Source organism: Lagenorhynchus albirostris, chromosome 14 (assembly GCF_949774975.1).
Source record: "Lagenorhynchus albirostris chromosome 14, mLagAlb1.1, whole genome shotgun sequence".
Classification (NCBI taxonomy): domain Eukaryota; kingdom Metazoa; phylum Chordata; class Mammalia; order Artiodactyla; family Delphinidae; genus Lagenorhynchus; species Lagenorhynchus albirostris.
Window position 1 is genome coordinate 43,735,228 of NC_083108.1, and position 19,265 is coordinate 43,754,492.

Genomic DNA, 19,265 nt, shown 5'->3' on the forward strand with positions numbered 1-19,265 from the left:
AGTGTATAGAAAACACTCACACACACAGATACCCCATTGGTGAAGCCCAGCGTTGCTGGTAAGCAAATATTGGTAAGCAAATATTTGTGCAAAACAAGAAGGGAACAAATATATATCCATCCACTTTTATAAACATACAAGTTTTGGAAGGATATACAGGAAACTAGTAGCAGTGATAACCTACCCTCTGGGGATATCATGGGAATCACCGAAGATAGGAAGCAGTGCAAATAGAGAATCCTCACTTTATACAATTTTGATTTTACTTTAAAACCATATGAATGTATTTTCTAATCAAATATTAATTAAATAAATTTATAATGTTAAAAAGAAATATAAATTATACAACATGTGATGTAGATTGTTTTGTAAATTTTATGCAGATATGCATGCATAGAATGAAGAGTCAAAAAAACATTTTTAGCATTTATCTTTGGTTGGTTTTAGTTTCATATTTACTTTGCTGTATTTTCCAAATATTCTGAAAGATAAAATTTGATAATCAGAACAAAATACATATTGTGGATGTAGGATAGTTATAGGTTTGGGAGGTTCATAAACTCCTTTGACAGAGGTAGGAGAATATGGCATTTTGAATATTTCACAAAACCTAATAGGGTAAAACACAAACACACACAAACACACACATACATAGCATATAGGAATGTTTTTATTACTTAAGGAAATTGAATGCATAAGATTTCCTTGATTTGCAAATGTTGGGAACAGCTGCTTCAACACTGAAAATATGCATAGTTCACAAATGATTTTGTGTGTACGAAAAATTATCTGAGGTGCTCATTGAGATGCAGATCCCAGAACTCCATTCCCTACAAATACTTCTTCAATTGCACAGGGTTTTAGATGGCATGGTCAGAGGTACCCAGATCACATTTTCACACTGGCTTGGAACTGTATTTTCCCTGAATCTAACATGTTAAGAATGTATTCAAGTACTGTCAAGGTTGAAATGGGTGGCACGAAGGTGTTCATCTTTATATAGGAAATGGCTCACATTCCTCATTTTACAAATTGTAACAACGGTTAAATAAGAAAAGAACTGTTTAAAAAATCCTCAAATGTAAAGTATTTTCTGTATCCTGGAAGGTTGTGAATGTTAGAATGAAACAAAAGATATGTGTTACACTATTGATCCATAAATTGTTACATTACTTATCAATAAATCGTGAAATTAACTATGACCCTTCTGTGATTTCTCCTTAATTATACAGATCACAGAAGAAAATGATAGATATTAATACAAATATTCATGTCAAAACTGAGCAATAAATATATGTGTAGAAGTACAGTTTAAACTAGATCTTTGATGAAACAAATGAAAAGCGATCATGAATTTGGAATGGCCGTGAGACTGACTTTCTGCTTAAAAAAAAAGTCACAGTCTAGATAAGTGTTCTACTCAGGATAAAAACATTATGATGACTAGAGAGATAGCTCTCTTTCATAACGTTATTTCATAAGACAGTAAACAGAAAGGGTAAAAAAAGTAAGAGCCTGGTAAAGCCACAGAAGGAAGCTAAGAAATCCATGACACTTTGGAAAATACTCTGGAGTAAAACTCTGTGGTTGGGGAGCCAATTATAAACTAGAACAAAGGAATTGCTCCATAAAGGAGCTACTAACAGAACTGTCACCCAGAAACCGATATCCAAGAGATAGATGATCCATGAGGAAAACTTCATAACTGTATGGAATATTTCTGAGAGACAGAGAAAAGAAAATCAAGGAGAGGCAGCAGGAGACTGACCATGAATGCTGATACATAAATATATTTTGAAATTTTGAAACAAGTAGCAGACATTGTATCATCTCATCTCTGTGCTATATGTATAAATAGATATGCATATATGTATAAGACTTAGGTTATTTTGTTTCATTTTGCTTTAGTTTTTTAGACCTTGTTTTTTATTAAAAAATTATAATTTTGTTTTACATTATGTAAAATATTTTATATTTCCCAAATTAAATCTACAAAATAGTCTATATTCAGAGAAATTTACCCTTTCTTTCTTCCTAGGAATATGCTGCTTACAATTCAGTTCCTGGTTCCTGGGTTGGGGAGTGACAGGTATGTGACCTTTTAATTTCTGTGATGTCTGATGCAAAAAGTTGGAAATGATGACAAACTGTATCTCAAATATACTTTTCTCTAAGTACTAAATTTATAGTAAATGATAGCAAATTTCTTTCAGGTGCTTATTGTATTCCATTACATGTGCAACATTATTATCCATTTCAATCCTCATTACAGCCTGGTAATAAAATAATTATGTTTTTTGCAAACAAGAAACTAAGGGATCTTAATTTTCTAAGATACTAACAATATTAAAATTTGAACTTGAATTTAGTGCTATCTAACAAGGAAACTGAAGAATACTGTGACTGGCTGCATTGAGAAACAGGCAGCACAAAGAAAAAGATACATTGATAAGCAAAGTATTTAATTAGTGAAGAAAAAGAATAAGGAGATTCCTATTGTCAAATTATTATGACAGAATTGAGTCATATTTTAAGGTAAAGTCAATGAGGTGGTGTATTTATGTATATAACAGCAGCCAAAAATGTGAAAAAAAATTACTGTGAGGCAATGTACAAGAAATGGTGCAGGTGAAGAGCAAAGATGAAAGGTTTCAGAAAATACATCTTTGTTATTTTTTGTCACATAATTATGAGAAGAGAACTCTGTTTTACAATGGTGCATTTGCACAGTTTGATCTAGTCTCCTCTTACCACACATGCAACGGTAACAGGACAAAATTTAATTATTAATATTTTGTCATATTTCCTCTTCTTTGGTAACCTCTGTCACTTAGATGTTTGGTCACCTTAGTTGTCTGTATCTATTAGATTTCAATTAATTATTCAGAATCCTTTGTCTTTTTGAATTGTCTGGTATGTTTTCTTTCTTACGTATGTTTTCTATATACACGATTGTGTTTTTAACAGTATTTATTATTCTCCTTTCTGCTACTTAAAATATATTTTACTTTTAATTCCATTCCTGAGGTTATCAGATACTTCTTGGTCTCTTGTTTTCCACTTTTTTCTTTGATTTTCCACTTAGGGTACTGGTTTGTTTTCAAAGAAGGAGCGAGGGAGCGTGTGCATGCCTCTGTGTGTGTGTGTGTGTGTGTGTGTGTGTGTGTGTGTGTGTGTGTATGTAAAATGGCCCTTTCCTATTAAAAAAAATATTGAGTAGGTATGCATTGGCACCACATTGATCCATTTCTAATAATAATTGCTCCCTTTTTAGGTTCATTATTCATGCCAACTGTTTAATAAGAATTATAGGGTGGGAGTAGCTAAGGAGTGTATGAGGGATATAACAGTTTGAAATTCAGTATAATATCCTACAATACTTTTTCTTAATCTATATTTTGTCACTCTGTGCTCTCAGCAGTCTGGATTTCTCACTCTTGAGTGATCAGAAGACTTTGATAACTTTGCATGAAGCTATGTAGATTATAAATTGTTCATATTATGATAATGTCCATATACTTTCTCCTGCCTGGATCAGTAGCCATTTATGTAATTGCTGCCCTCCAGCTCTCAATCTCTCCACCAACTCCCCACAAATTGCTCTTTTAAAAACTGGTAATGCACTTGTAGGGTCACATTCACCGCCATCTTTTCTAACCCTCCACCATTTTTAACAAATTCAAAGTTGCTTACTTTATTTATTTATTTATTTATTTTGCTTAACTAATGTGGTTACATATGTACAGTATTCATATTTTTCTGTGATATTTATATTTCTTCTTTTCTAAAATGATCATTAGTTTTCTTGGTACTTTATTGATAACCGTTTTTATAAATTTCTTTGCATATTTGCTATATAAATCTGTCATAAATATTATGGATCATCCCCAATTCATCATTTGCCTTTTACTTTTTGTGGTTTTCTTTTTATTTTATATATATATATATATATATATATATATATAAAAAATGTTAGAAGTTTATGAAATCAAATATAGCAATATATTAGTTTCCTCTGTTGTCATTATGCTTAGGAAAGAATGTTTCATCCTGAAATGCAAAAATTATTTATTATATTTACTTATTAAAAATTTCTTTTTTTTTTTTACAGCAGAATGAGTTTATTTATTTTTTACATCTTTATTGGAGTATAATTGCTTTACAATCGTGTGTTAGTTTCTGCTTTATAACAAAGTGAATCAGTTATACATATACATATGTTCCCATATCTCTTCCCTCTTCTGTCTCCCTCCCCCCCACCCTCCCTATCCCACCCCTCTAGGTGGTCACAAAGCTCCCAGCTGATCTCCCTGTGCTATGCGGCTGCTTCCCACTAGCTATCTATTTTACATTTGGTACTGTATATATGTCCATGCCACTCTCTCACTTTGTCACAGTTTACCCGTCCCGCTCCCCATATCCTCAAGTCCATTCTCTAGTAGGTCTGTGTCTTTATTCCTGTCTTACCCCTTGGTTCTTCATGACATTTTTTTTCTTAATCCATATATATGTGTTAGAATATGGTATTTGTCTTTCTCTTTCTGACTTACTTCACTCTGTATGACAGACTCTAGGTCTATCCACCTCATTACAAATAGCTCAATTTCGTTTCTTTTCATGGCTGAGTAATATTCCATTGTATATATGTGCCACATCTTCTTTATCCTTTCATCTGATGATGGACACTTAGGTTGTTTCCATCTCTGGGCTATTGAAAATAGAGCTGCAATGAACATCTTGGTACATGACTCTTTTTGAATTTTGGTTTTCTCAGGGTATATGCCCAGTAGTGAGATTTCTGGGTCATATGGTAGTTCTATTTGTAGTTTTTTAAGGAACCTCCATACTGTTCTCCATAGTGGTTGTACCAATTCACATTCCCACCAGCAGTGCAAGAGGGTTCCCTTTTCTCCACACCCTCTCCAGCATTTATTGTTTCTAGATTTTTTGATGATGGCCATTCTGACTGGTGTGAGATGATATCTCATTGTAGTTTTGATTTGCATTTCTCTAATGATTAATGATGTTGAACATTCTTTTATGTGTTTGTTGGCAGTCTGTATATCTTCTTTGGAGAAATGTCTATTTAGGTCTTCTGCCCATTTTTGGATTGGGTTGTTTGTTTTTTTGTTATTCAGCTGCATGAGCTGCTTGTAAATTTTGGAGATTAATCCTTTGTCAGTTGCTTCATTTGCAAATATTTTCACCCATTCTGAGGGCTGTCTTTTGGTCTTGTTTATGGTTTCCTTTGCTATGCAAAGGCTTTGAGGTTTCATTAGGTCCCATTGTTTATTTCTGTTTTTATTTCCATTTCTCTAGGAGGTGGGTCAAAAAGGATCTTGCTGTGATTTATGTCATAGAGTGTTCTGCCTATGTTTTCCTCTAAGAGTTTGATAGTTTCTGGCCTTACATTTAGGTCTTTAATCCATTTTGAGCTTATTTTTGTGTATGGTGTTAGGGAGTGTTCTAATCTCATACTTTTACATGTACCTGTTCAGTTTTCCCAGCACCACTTATTGAAGAGGCTGTCCTTTCTCCACTGTACATTCCTGCCTCCTTTATCAAAGGTAAGGTGACCATACGTGCGTGGGTTTATCTCTGGGCTCTCTATCCTGTTCCATTGATCTATATTTCTGTTTTTGTGCCAGTACCATACTGTCTTGATTACTGTAACTTTGTAGTATAGTCTGAAGCCAGGGAGCCTGATTCCTCCAGCTCCGTTTTTCGTTCTCAAGGTTGCTTTGTCAATTCGGGGTCTTTTGTGTTTCCATACAAATTGTGAAATTTTTTGTTCTAGTTCTGTGATAAATGCCAGTGGTAGTTTGATAGGGATTGCATTGAATCTATAGATTGCTTTGGGTAGTAGAGTCATTTTCAAATGTTGATTCTTCCAATCCAAGAACATGGTATATCTCTCCATCTATTTATATCATCTTTAATTTCTTTCATCAGTGTCTTATAACTTTCTGCATACAGGTCTTTTGTCTCCTTAGGTAGGTTTATTCCTAGATATTTTATTCTTTTTGTTTCAGTGGTAAATGGGAGTGTTTTCTTGATTTCACTTTCAGATTTTTCATCATTGGTGTATAGGAATGCAAGAGATTTCTGTGCATTAATTTTGTATTCTGCTACTTTACCGAATTCATTGATTAGCTCTACAGGTTTTCTGGTAGCATCTTTAGGATTCTCTATGTATAGTATCATGTCATCTGCAAACAGTGACAGCTTTACTTCTTCTTTTCCGATTTGGATTCCTTTTTTCTCCTTTTCTCTGATTGCTGTGGCTAAAACTTTCAAAACTATGTTGAATAAGAGTGGTGAGAGTGGGCAACCTTGTCTTGTTCCTGATCTTAGTGGAAATGGTTTCAGTTTTTCACCATTGAGGACGATGTTGGCTGTGGGTTTGTCATATATGGCCTTTATTATGTTGAGGAAAGTTCCCTCTATGCCTACTTTCTGGAGGGTTTTTATCATAAATGGGTATTGAATTTTGTCAAAAGCTTTCTCTGCATCTATTGATCTTTTATGCATCTTCTATGCATGCATGTTTCATCTGGATACTGTTTAATATCTGGGGCAAAATGTGTCCACCATCAGCACATTACCCAGATTTGTTTCAAATGTCACTGCATTTGAGAGCCATTTTGTAAAAATCATTGCTTGGAATTGGGTTTGTCTCCATGTATGGGTATGGAGTTTTCTTTCCGTTTTCATTTTCTTTTAATTTTTAGTACATTCACAGAAAAGAGAGGGACATTGAGTTTTACCCAGATGTCTCTAAGAGTCTTTTTCAGTTACAGGTTGGGCCTATATAAATTGAAACTGGAAGAACTTCCTTTTGATTTATCCTTCAAGCAATTTTAGTTTTTAGTTTATATTGTTAAGACAGGAGGTTCCATCTCCTCTTATTTAGACCCCATCCCTAGAACAAGCAGTTTATATGCAGGATGAGTGGAGGGACAGAACATTCACCTCTCCCTGCATATTTGTTCTATTTTGTTTTATTTTTCTATTACTGTCAAACAAATTACCTGAAAAGTCCATGGCTTAACACAATGCTTCATTATTTTCTGAAATCTATGTTCAGGAATCTGGGCAGTCTTCTGCTAATCTTGCTGGGATCACTCACGTGGCTGCAATCCTCTGTTAGGATTGAAGGGCTCAGGAGGCCCATACATAGTTGGCAGTTGGTGCAAGCTGTCAGCTGGGCATCTTGATTCACTACCTAGTGGCTTCTCATCCTCTAATAGGCTAGACTGGACTTTCACAACATGGTGTTGTGAAATGTAAAATGTGAAAATGGAAACTGTATGGCCTCTCAAGGCTTAGGCTCTAGAACTTGCGTGCTATGTCTGCCATGTTCTATTGGTCAAGGCAAGTTACAAGCAAGGCTCAGAGTCAAGGGAGTTGCTATGATCTGAATGTCTATGTCCCCCCACTAAAATTCATGTGTTGAATCTTAACCACCAGAGGTTATGGTGTTAGTAGGTGAGGCCTTTGGGAGGTGCTTAGGTCATGAAAGTGGAACCCTTATGAATGGAATTAGTGCCTTATAAAAGAGACTCCAGAGAGATCTCTAGCCCCTTCCACCATGTGGAGACACAGGGAGAGATGTGGGCTATGAACCAGGAAGAGGTCCCTCATGTAACCATGTTGGTGCCATGAGTGTGGGTGTCCAGCCTCCAGAAATGTGAGAAATAAATTTCAGTTGTTGATAAGCTACCAAATCTGTAATATTTTATTACAGCAAACTGAACAGACTAGACAGGGGTGGATAAACTTCAACTTTTGATGGTAGCAATGGTAATGTCACAGTGCAGAGCCATGGACCCAGGGAGGCATGATTCATTGGAGGTCATTAATATAACATAAGGCAAAGCCAGAAAATTTCTAACAGGCTTAGTCATCATCACACATAATTATAACTTTTATATTGTATCATAACACCTTTTGTGGATTCAATAATCCTCTTGTTCTGACAAAGAAAGCTGGGGTTTAATGTTTTAATTTTCAAAAGTACTGCAGAGATGAAATCAGCCCATGTTGTCAATAAGAAAGGGGCTGAGGGTGATCAGTAAATCATTCCTACTCAGTCCTCTGACAAAATTAGATTAATACTGCAACCATTTACTGAATGGTTATTTAGAGCCAGGGTCTCGGGTATGCACTTAAAATAATTATCTGTTTTAAAATTCACAACCTCCTTGTGAGGTCTATATTGTTATCTTCCTTTTGCAGTTGAGAAATATTAGACCTGGAAATTAGTAAACAGAGGAACTCTGCTTCAGACTCAGTTCTCTGTGATTACAAAGGCTTACTGTTAAAGATTATTCTGTAATCACCAAATATCTTAATAGATTTATTAAAATTCCAAATTTTCATTGATTTTATTCATTCATATATCTTTTTTTTTAAAGAAGATGTTGGGGGTAGGAGTTTATTAATTAATTTATTTTTGCTGTGTTGGGTCTTCATTTCTGTGCGAGGGCTTTCTCTAGTTGTGGCAAGCAGGGGCCACTCTTCATCGCGGTGCGCGGGCCTCTCACTATAGCAGCCTCTCTTGTTGTGGAGCACAGGCTCCAGACGCACAGGCTCAGTAGTTGTGGCTCACGGGCCTAGTTGCTCCGCGGCATGTGGTATCCTCCCAGACCAGGGCTCAAACCCGTGTCCCCTGCATTAGCAGGCAGATTCTCAACCACTGTGCTGCCAGGGAAGCCCCATTCATATATCATTTTTAAGATGGCAAATTAGTCTGTATTTAACCTGAGAAGAATGACCCATGGAAAAATCCTCAGAAATGTTTTAAATGAAAAATTATTCAGTGAACTTTGCCCCACAAGTAATAAAATGAACTAAAATGCTACACTAATCAAATGAATTTAGTATTCTTACAAGGGTAGACACGTTGCTCAAGGAAGCATAAGAAAGCCTAGAAGTAGATTCTTCAAAATATAAAAAATCCATGTGTAATTAAGGTACATTTTGGAAGAGTGGAGAAATGTATGACTATTTGGTAATGTTGAATAATTTGTCCAAGCACAGTTTTTAAGTGTTTTAAAAAACATAATTTTATTCATATATAAGACATTAATTCCAAACATGAATTCCACATACATTTAGGTTTTAAATAAGTGAAAAAAAATGTAAGGGAATAACTTTTAGGTTTCAGTATGGAAAACACTTTTTAAAGAATAAAACCAGCTAAGTGATTTCTATAAAATATTAATAGATTTATTCAAGTGGTTATGTTAGAAAATATGTAACCTGGTTAGCAGTCAAATGAATGCAAAATAAATTTAGGCCCTCGTTTCAGATGTGAGTTTTAGAAAACTACAGAAGGTACTAGAATTTTCAGTACTAGCAAGAGATAGAGCAACTAGGCCCATGAGCCACAACTAATGAGCCTGCGCGTCTGGAGCCTATGCTCCGCAACAAGAGAGGCCACGACAGTGAGAGGCCCGCGCACCGCAATGAAGAGTGGCCCCCGCTTGCCACAACTAGAGAAAGCCCTCGCACAGAAACGAAGACCCAACACAGCCAAAATTAAAAATAAATAAATTAAAAGCAGTCTCAACATTAAAAAAAATAAAAACAGTAAAGAGGAAACTGTGAGATATAAGAATTGGTGGGAGTAAACCAGAGGTTCAATGAATAGGAACATTGATATTAATGAGGTATCAATTGGTACTAATTTGAGCAATCCACTCAAAGTAAAAATGCTGTCTTCAAGAAAAATAGATTTCATGCATTTTTTTTTAAGATTTAATTTATATTTATTTTTTGGCTGTGTTGCGTCTTCGTTGCTGTGTGCGGGCTTTCTCTAGCTGCAGTGAGAGGGGGCTACTCTTTGTTGCGGTGTGTGGGCTTCTCATTGCGGTGGCTTCTCTTGTTGCAGAGCACAGGCTCTCGGCGCGCGGGCTTCAGTAGTTGTGGCTTGCAGGCTCTAGAACACAGGCTCAGTAGTTGTGGCACAGGGGCTTAGTTGCTCCGCGGCATGTGGGATCTTCCCAGACCAGGGCTTGAACCTGTGTTCCCTGCATTGGCAAGCGGATTCTTATCCACTGCGCCACGAGGGAAGTGCCTCATGCACTATTTTAAAATAGTTTAAATTTGGGAATATAGTAAAGAAGACATACATGTATTGTTTCAAAGACAGAAAGAAAAAAATTAAAGCATGGACAATTTAAGGTAGTGAGCAGAATGCAAATGCAATCAGCCTTGAAAATATAAAGGTAAAGGTACAGCTGAAAGAACTAGGAGGTGAAAGAGCATCTATTAAGGAAAGAGCATCTATTAAGGAAAGATTTTTGACATTTAATATTTTGACATTAAAATGTTCACTTTATGTTGTGGGAGTCAAAGCTGAAGGAAAATGTTGATTCAAGCATATTATCTGAAGTTATATCTAAAAGCCCTAGAAGAGGTAAAATCAATTGTGCAGGAAATTTTCTTCAGGAGGGATTGAGTGGAAATAGAGGTTGGGGAATGTGAATTAAATCTTTGCTTTTTAAACTGGACATCAATATTTGAACGTGAAAAAGTAATAATATAAGCTTTGTTTTGTAATTTAAAAACTACTTTGAAACTTAAATGAGAACCAGTTAAAATTTGTGTCTCTAGAAAGTGTGACAAGATTGAGGTGAGTGTTTAGAGTTGCGCTGTTCATTATAGGACTCTTTGTAAACTTTTGTTTGTCACGTACATACTACATTACATTGGTAAAGGTATCAAAGTAAAATTTTGAATCAGAGCTCATGAAAGCACCTGATAGCTTGCTTTTGATACTTGATTTAAAGGTTTCAAGTACTTGTACATATACTAGTTTGGTTTTTTTTCTTACATTAAAGCTGTCTTAAAATAAAAACCACTAAGCCTTGCCCTCCACTATTTTGTTACTTTTTATTATACAGTTGAAAATTTCAGATGTCTTCATTCTAAGCCATTTTAACAAATGCTACAAGAGACAAAATATGGAGGAGCTTTAGGCTAAAACAGAATTTAAAATTATATAGATATATTAACATACTTTTGTCTCTCATAAGTCTTTCTTCAATATAAAGGCAAAATAAAGTTTACTCAGCTAGTTTGGGACAAGATATTTAGTCTATGAAGGAGCAGTAGAGTTACCAACTAATGTACAACAATAATATATATAAAGTTATATACATTAATATATTATGTATATGTACATAGTGATATGTGTTATGACTTATTTCTCCCTGAAAGCAAGAGCTCATATAAAATAAAAATAAAGGATAATCAGACATGTCTCCCTAAAAATGTAATTGTGAAATGATTTGAAAGTATTTGCCAATAATAGCTCTCTTTCTGGAAATTTATTTCTAAGTCCAACTGTATCTCCTTCCTCTTCTCAATAGATTTAATACACACATTTTTTTTCTTCCATGCATCATTTCTGCAATTAAATTATGACTATGAATTGTCAGTATTGAGCAAAATTTCCCAAGGGGATCAATAAGTGCACAATTGAATCTTGGTGTAGTGGCAAAAACAGCCAAATATAAAAATAATTAGCCAAATAAAGGAGCAGTTAAATTCTATGCTTATAAAAATGCAGGTGCAAAATATAATGCCACCGCTAAATCTCATGAAAAATTCAGCTCTTCGTATTAAATTGTTGGTCACTGTTTCTTGTATAGACACAAAGAGCATTATATTCTAGGAGAGAAACAACTTTGAGTTATAAATGTCTCTCCAACAGAAGCCACCCTAGAATCTGTTCACTGTAATCACATTTGAAAAATTCTGCACTGTCTCAAATAATTATGTCAATTGAAATATCTCCCATAAAGAAATACTTTGAAAAAATTGCCTGGTAAGAATGAATGGAAGAAGCAATTATGTACCTGAAATTGGAAACCTGATACAAATCATCTTTCATTATATTATTATAAAATCTGAAGTCCCTATTATATAAACACAGATTATTATCCCATTAGCCAGACTTTTCTTTAGTTGTGAACATGATACAGGAAATGTTAATGCTGAAGATAACAATAACAGAAACTTTCCTGCATTTTATAGGACTAAATTATTTTTTAAATTCAATAAAATAGCTGCCTTCAAATATTATTTAAATATAGGTGACAAAGCACTTATTTACAAATTTCAGACATTTAGGAAACATTGCCTGGGATTCCCTGGGCACAACTGAGTATATGAATCTCTTCCAAATAATTAGTGACACATAATTACAGGTTAGGTCATTCTTTCTGTTGTCCTAAATAATGGTAGGCCTAAATAAAACAACCATTTTCATTTGCAACTGAGATATTTAATATGCCAGTTGCCTAGAGAAAGACTTTTAAATTTGATCCAGTATTATTTAGCTTTCTAAAATTGATTTGACAGCTAGCTAGCTATTCACTTATTATACAACTATTCACCCTATTAAACACACTAAAATACCTTAATAAATTAGAGGCAATCTTGCTGCAGATATTTGTTCTGTTCCATATTGTTTTAGATATCAACAAACAAAACAGAATGGCTATGAGCTGAGAATTCCCACTCTCAAAGACAATACAAATTAAAATACACTTATCTGATAAAGGAAGAATTTTTAAAAACTGAAGTATAGTTGACTTATATTAGTCTTAGGTGTACAACATAGTAATTCAATATTTTTAATTGAAATCCATATAAGGTTAGTATGTTGGATATGTTCCCGGTGCTGTACATTACATTCTTGTAACTTACCTATTTTACTATTTTATACCTAGTATAGTTTGTACCTCTTAATGCCCCTCACCCATTTTGCCCCTCCCTCCTCTGGCAACCACTGATCTGTTCTTTGTTTGTTTTTGTTTTGTTACATTTGTTCATTTGTTTTATTTTTTTTAGATTCCACATACAAGTGAAAACATATTCTATTTGTTTTACTCTGTCTGACTTATCTCACTAAGCATAATATCTTCCAGGTCCATTCATGTTGCTGCAAATAGCCAAACATCTTCTTTAACCATTTATCCATTTATCTGTTGATGGATACTTAGGTTGCTTCCATATCTTGGCTATTGTAAATAATGCTGCTATGAACATTGGGGTGCATATATCTTTTCGAATTAGTGTTTTCATTTTCTTCAGATAAATACCCAAGAGTGGGATTGCTGAATGGTGTGGTAGTTCTATTCTTATTTTTTTGAGGAAACTCCATCCTGTTTTCCACAGCGGCTGCACCAATTTACATTCTCACCAACACTAGAGTACTAGGGTTCCCTTTTCTCCACATCCTCTCCAACACTTGTTACTTCTTGATTTTTGATGATAGCCATTCTGACAGATTTGAGGTGATATCTCATTATGATTTTGATTTGAATTTCCCCAATGATTAGAGAATTATTGACCAGGCAAATATATGTAGAAAATATTTTGATCCATTTTGATCCATGGAGGAGATGAGAACAATGTAAGATACCAGTTGATAGTTTCTTTCTCCAGCAAGTGCAGTGATGTGAAGTAAGAGGATTTTCTATTGCATTTGATAAATATTGCTGATAGATTCTATGCCATAAATCCATGAAACTGTCCATGATAAATTATCAGTGATACCCTATGTATGTCTATTGACAGTAAATATAAATCATTATCATTTACAAAGGTAGGTAATATTATTATGCCTATATATTCAATTTTCAAGTGAGGAAACTGAGGCATAAAGAAGTAACTGAACTTGGCAAAGACACACAGTCAGTAAGTGACAAAAATGCCCAGGAAGACTAGTTCCAGATCCTGTGGAAAGCCTATACTGGTTTTAAGGCACTTTTATGAAAAACAATAACGTCCATTTAAAACATGTAATTTTCCCACTAGAAATGCCATAAATATTCTTAAACTAATGTTTTAAATCTGCCTGTCATATTACTATTTTGACTAAAGACATTATAGTGCATTTTGAAGTTTTAATAAAGCTCCAGTTTAACAGTTAAGGAAAACTAGAAAGCACATAGTAACAATCCAGCAGGGAGCACACCTTTCTTCTTAATAATTATTCCTTTGAAAGTCAGTTGAAGAGAACCGTATTTAAGAAAGAGATTTTACAAAACTATATATAAAATTATAGGCATATGTTGATAAAATACTTTCTCATCTATACTGTTATTCAGTTGAGTGTTTCAAATTTTGAACAAGTTTGATTTATCTTCCAGTTTACGACATTATATTTTGTTGTTGAGCCTCATTTCTTGTGAATTGTGCCATTTATTTATGTCATAGTTTACTTCTGTGTATTTTTTATTCTCCTGATTCATCTTTTCTTGCCATTCAAATGTAATACATTCTTAGATTCTTCCATTTCAGTAATTTTAATAGTAAGAGTATCTAGAGATTTGAAGTATTAAATTCTCACTGGCTCTTGGACAATAATCATTAGGCTGCCAGTTTTGAATTTTCAGGTTGCACATAAACCGTCCTTTAAAATTAGACACGTCACACCTATAGCCTTATAAACTGTTCTTTATGACTAGTCTGAGGAAATAAAATGAACAAAAAATGTCTACACCTAATTTTTGGATGGGTCTTCATATTATGTCAACATCATCTGGAAACTGCTGTAGCATCAAAATCCCACTCAGGAATGCGCCTGAAGACAATAGGAAGGAAAAGTCTTCATAGTAGGCAATCTATCACAAAGTACATTTGTTTTTTACCTCTGACTGGATGTGTTATAGCCAAAGATCCTGCATGAATTTACGGATAGTGGCCAACATTTTGGCCAAGTGGTCAGGAACTTGAACAAAATTGGAATATAGATGAAAAGGAAATCTGGGCAAGAGTAATGTCCGTTGACGTTTTGGAATGGGTACAGAATGTGTAGATATTTATGCATAACAAGAAAGCTTGCAAAGAGTACTCACTGCAAAGGAGGCTAGAAATAACTAGGAGGACAGGATGACCCATTCTTTGGCTGTCATTTAGCTTCTTTCCTTAACATCAGTGCTTGTACCACATAACCAGGTACAAAGAGGCAATAATAGCAGGAAGGGAGGTTGCATGTGTGTTTAACAATTTCGGAGTTTCTTCTCTAACACTATTTCAGCTACCGCCTCAACACGTGTCAAAGCTCCTAAGAACAGAGAGCAACCTAAGTTTATGCTATGGCACAGTTCACCAAAGAGACCACCAAGTCGCCTAGAGGCAGACTGCTTACATTTATATGACCCTTGAATCATAGACAGTGATTTATCCTTAATGGAATATCTTCTTTCCTGTAATGCTATGTCAGCCACAATATATAAATGTCTGATAGTATTCATTGCTGTGATATCATAAAAAGTCTTTCTTCTATCAAAGCAAATTAGTTTTCATTAAAATAACTGTACTGATGGCCTCACATCCATGAAGTTTACTCCTCGAGACATATTCCATTATCAAGAAGCAGTTGGCCTCATAAAATGTGGGAATTATCACTTGAATATTCAGTTTAGGCTCTAGCTAAGAGACAACACTGTAAGTTTGGGATAATTCTATGAGGCGATATATATAGACTTTGAAATATGGACCATTTCTTGGTTCTATTTCTTTTGTTGCCAGAATGCATAGAACTAGAAATCAAGACATGGATATATATGAAAGATTTCACTGCTGTGTGTGGGCACAGTGTCAGATGCACATCCTGCCACTTTTGAACTTGCATTAACAATAAACTAAAAATGGATATGATATGTATTACTTCCACGCAGAACTTTCAACAGTAAGGTTTCCATAGCACTTTTTCACTCTCGTATTATGACCAGCGGTAATTGAGATGATGGCTGCCCCCTCAGATTGTTTCCCAGACTAACGCTGGCGAGATGGAGATTCAGCCAATGTATGATAGATGTGTAGGATGAGCAAAAAATGAAAGTTTTTGTTTTAAACCACTGAGAATTTTGAGTTTGTACCACATACTGAAATATTAAAATACATTATAATAATAAGCAGGCACTGAGAAAAAAGAAAGATACCATCTATTGTTTCATTTTATTATATATTATTTATTTATTATATATTAAATATATATGTGCATTAAATAGTAGCCAACACTGTAGTGCTTGGTTATTAAGCAGAGAGTTAGTGCCTGGAAGGATGGTGTCCCTTTTAATGCAGCAGTGAATCATTTGGGAAATATTCCCTGTGGTGATTTTGGAATTGAATTGTGTGCACTTATATTCTAAGTCTAGAGGCCATAAAACGGAGTGTTTGTACTGTGTGTTGGTTGCTCTTGGCTAAACTGGACAAGGTAGTTCAAGAAAGAGATTGCCTCAGAAAAGGGATAGTATACATACAGGAATAAAATGGAGTAAAATTCAGAATCCAGGAACTTAGATTTCTAGAAGAAACCCAGCTGCTGAAAGATAAATTTAAGAAGGTCTTGAACAGCAACAAAAAAAATGCAAATTGAAATTAAAGGATTCAGTCAAGAGTATCTGACACTCTCATTGTTAAAATTTCTGTATGTATTAATGTGTTCTAGATTAAAGGGCTATTTAAGGGCATACCACTAATTAAATCCACTAAATTGGACAAAAAGGTTAGGGAAAGAGATGAAAGATGTAGTTCTCCCACCAAAGCCTGAGAAGACAAATGTATATTCAATTAAGTCAAGAGAGAGAGAAAAAGAGAAAAAGAAAAAAAAAATGAAAGAAAGAAAGAGAGAGAGGGAGGGAGGGAGGAAGGAAGGAAGGAAAGAAGGAGGGCAGGCAGGCTAAGAAGTTTATTAAGAACAACTTAGACATGATCATTGGTACATGGGACTGACTACGATAAAATATGTGAGGCCATTAAATTTTTGAGAATCTAGTGCCACAAAGTCTATTAACTTGGAGTAAAAGAAACAATGTTTGAAACTTAACATGAACTATTAGCTAATAAATTTCTCCAAGCATGTAGCAGAATGAGACATTGGCTCAGCACCAAACGAAATCACAGGAAAACATGGAAAAAGTAGGACCTCCCACAGAGGTTAATTGCAGGAGTGTATACATCCTGCTTCTCCATGAAGGAAGTGTGTGGAAAGGAGCTTGTATTCTTATTCGTTTTCTGAATCCAAAAGGCAACCTAGTAGAAATCTGGTGCAGACAGATTTCTTCTCTGCATCAGCTTGTGATAGAAAGACTACTCCAAACTGCCCTGAAATGCTAGATTTTGAGCTTGATACAACGAATTGCAGAAACAGCAAGTGTATTTTATAGTGAAAGGGAAAATCAACCAAACATTTGTTTACCAGGAAGGCAGAAGGTGGTAGTACCCAGCTGTGTGCACCACATATTTCCAGTTCATTTCTTTATTTATTTGGCATGATTACACTTCCCTGACCCCTTAGAATTTATGTGCTGCCATATGAATTGCTTTGATCAATGAAGTGTGAGCTGTTACATGTCACTTCTTTAAGAATCAGACTGCCATTTAACATAGCTTTATTTTTGTCCCCTCTGTCACTACATATGTTAATATAATAGGGTGACTACCCTGCCAATCTGAATCCCAGAGTGAGATCAGCACGGAACAGAGCCCTAAGCCACTCCATAATGAAATTATGAAATAATTAATTAAATTATGCAATTTTAAATAGGAGAAAAATAAGTATATATTGTTTGAAACATTGACAGTTGGGGCTCCATTGTTTCCCCAGCATGTCCTAGCTACCTGTCTTACTTCTTATGTTGTGGAACCTGAATTCATGTGCCCAACACACAGTGAGGCCAAACGAACTGAAGCATTGGAGTTTGGAGCAGAGAAAGGTTTATTGCAAGGGCCATGCAGGGATAACAGGTGGCTCATGCTCAAAAGACCCGAACTCCCCCATGGATTTCAGGGAAGAAGTTTCTATAGACAAAATTTAGGGGGGAAGGCGGCAGCATATGTAAACCCTCCTCTGATTGGTTGGTGGTGAGGTAACAGGGTGGGGTTCCAGGAATCTCAGTCGTCACCCTTCTGGTTTCAACCAGTCTGGGGTCCACATGCTTGTGCTCAGCCTGAAGTTACCATCCTCCATCTGGGTGGGGACCTTGGTTCCTGCAGAAGAACTTACAGATGTGTGTCAGATTGTTATACACATCCCCCTGAAGAGGAACCAGGCAGGACCAGGCCCCATCGCTGCACTGTTATTTATTTCTGCGTTCTCTCACTCTCCTAATTAGTAACTGTTTGAATTTGCCCTTTGGAACTCAGGGAAGGTCTAGGAGGCCAAAAGCCTTTTTCCTTCAAACAAGAAACGGGAGACACAGAAAGGCTTTTGTGCCCAGGAGGGTCCAGCAGGGTCTTGCTTGGTTTCACTTACACCTGATAAGCCACTCACAAAATATTCGGTGTGTGATATGTCAACTCTGGTCTCTGGTGATTCAAAGGTCTTATATCCCAATGCTTCTTCCAGGGGCACAGCAATAGTTCCCTTGGGATGGAAGTTAAAATGGCCTAATGGTTATATTGGGCTCCATATAAGACTGAATCAGTATGCACAGAAAAGATTCAGTGTAATTGCTGAGGAGCTCAGTCCTAAAGCTGTGGGGAAATAGGATTGGCTTTGTCCAGTGGAGATAGAGAGGCCTACGCCTTGAACTTAAAAACTATCTGGAGATTCTATTATTACTTTCATGTTGTGTAGCAAGTAAATATAAGATGGCATCAACCTAATAAAATCAAGACCACAAAAGATTCAGATCCTTCATTTTGGAGGTTTGGGTCACTTCACCAGCTCAAGAACTATGATGAGTTTTAGGTACTGTCTGAGGGCAAAGGGCACATGAGAAGAACATTAGATGTGTAATTTGTAAATATCAACTGTTCACTCACTTCTAATTACCAAACTGAAGACCTTGGCAGTTATGGACTTTGGCTTCCTTGCTTTTTGGTATTTGTTTGTAGACATTAATAATTTTTCTGCTTACCATTTTTCCTACTACTTTATATAAGGAGTGTTGGCCATGATTAATTGTACAATGTATTTTTAGGTCACAGAATATTCAGGTGTCTGAATAAGAGAGGAATTAACATCACCCAGAAATGCGTTTAGTGACTGACGTGCACCTGTAATTATCCTCTTTGTGCAGAAGTGTTAGTACACCTTCATTTGCGTGAGAAATAGTTCCATCATGCTGGACAAAGCCAAATTATCACTGCTGTTACTTTATGGAAGTTTAAATATGGGTAGTAGCATGAGTAAGATTGCTTAGTAGCCAAAGATGTAGAGTTTGCTGTTGATTTGCCTATTGGCTCTTAATACATATTTCCCCTTATACCCTCACCTCTCTACTTTTAAGGACAGT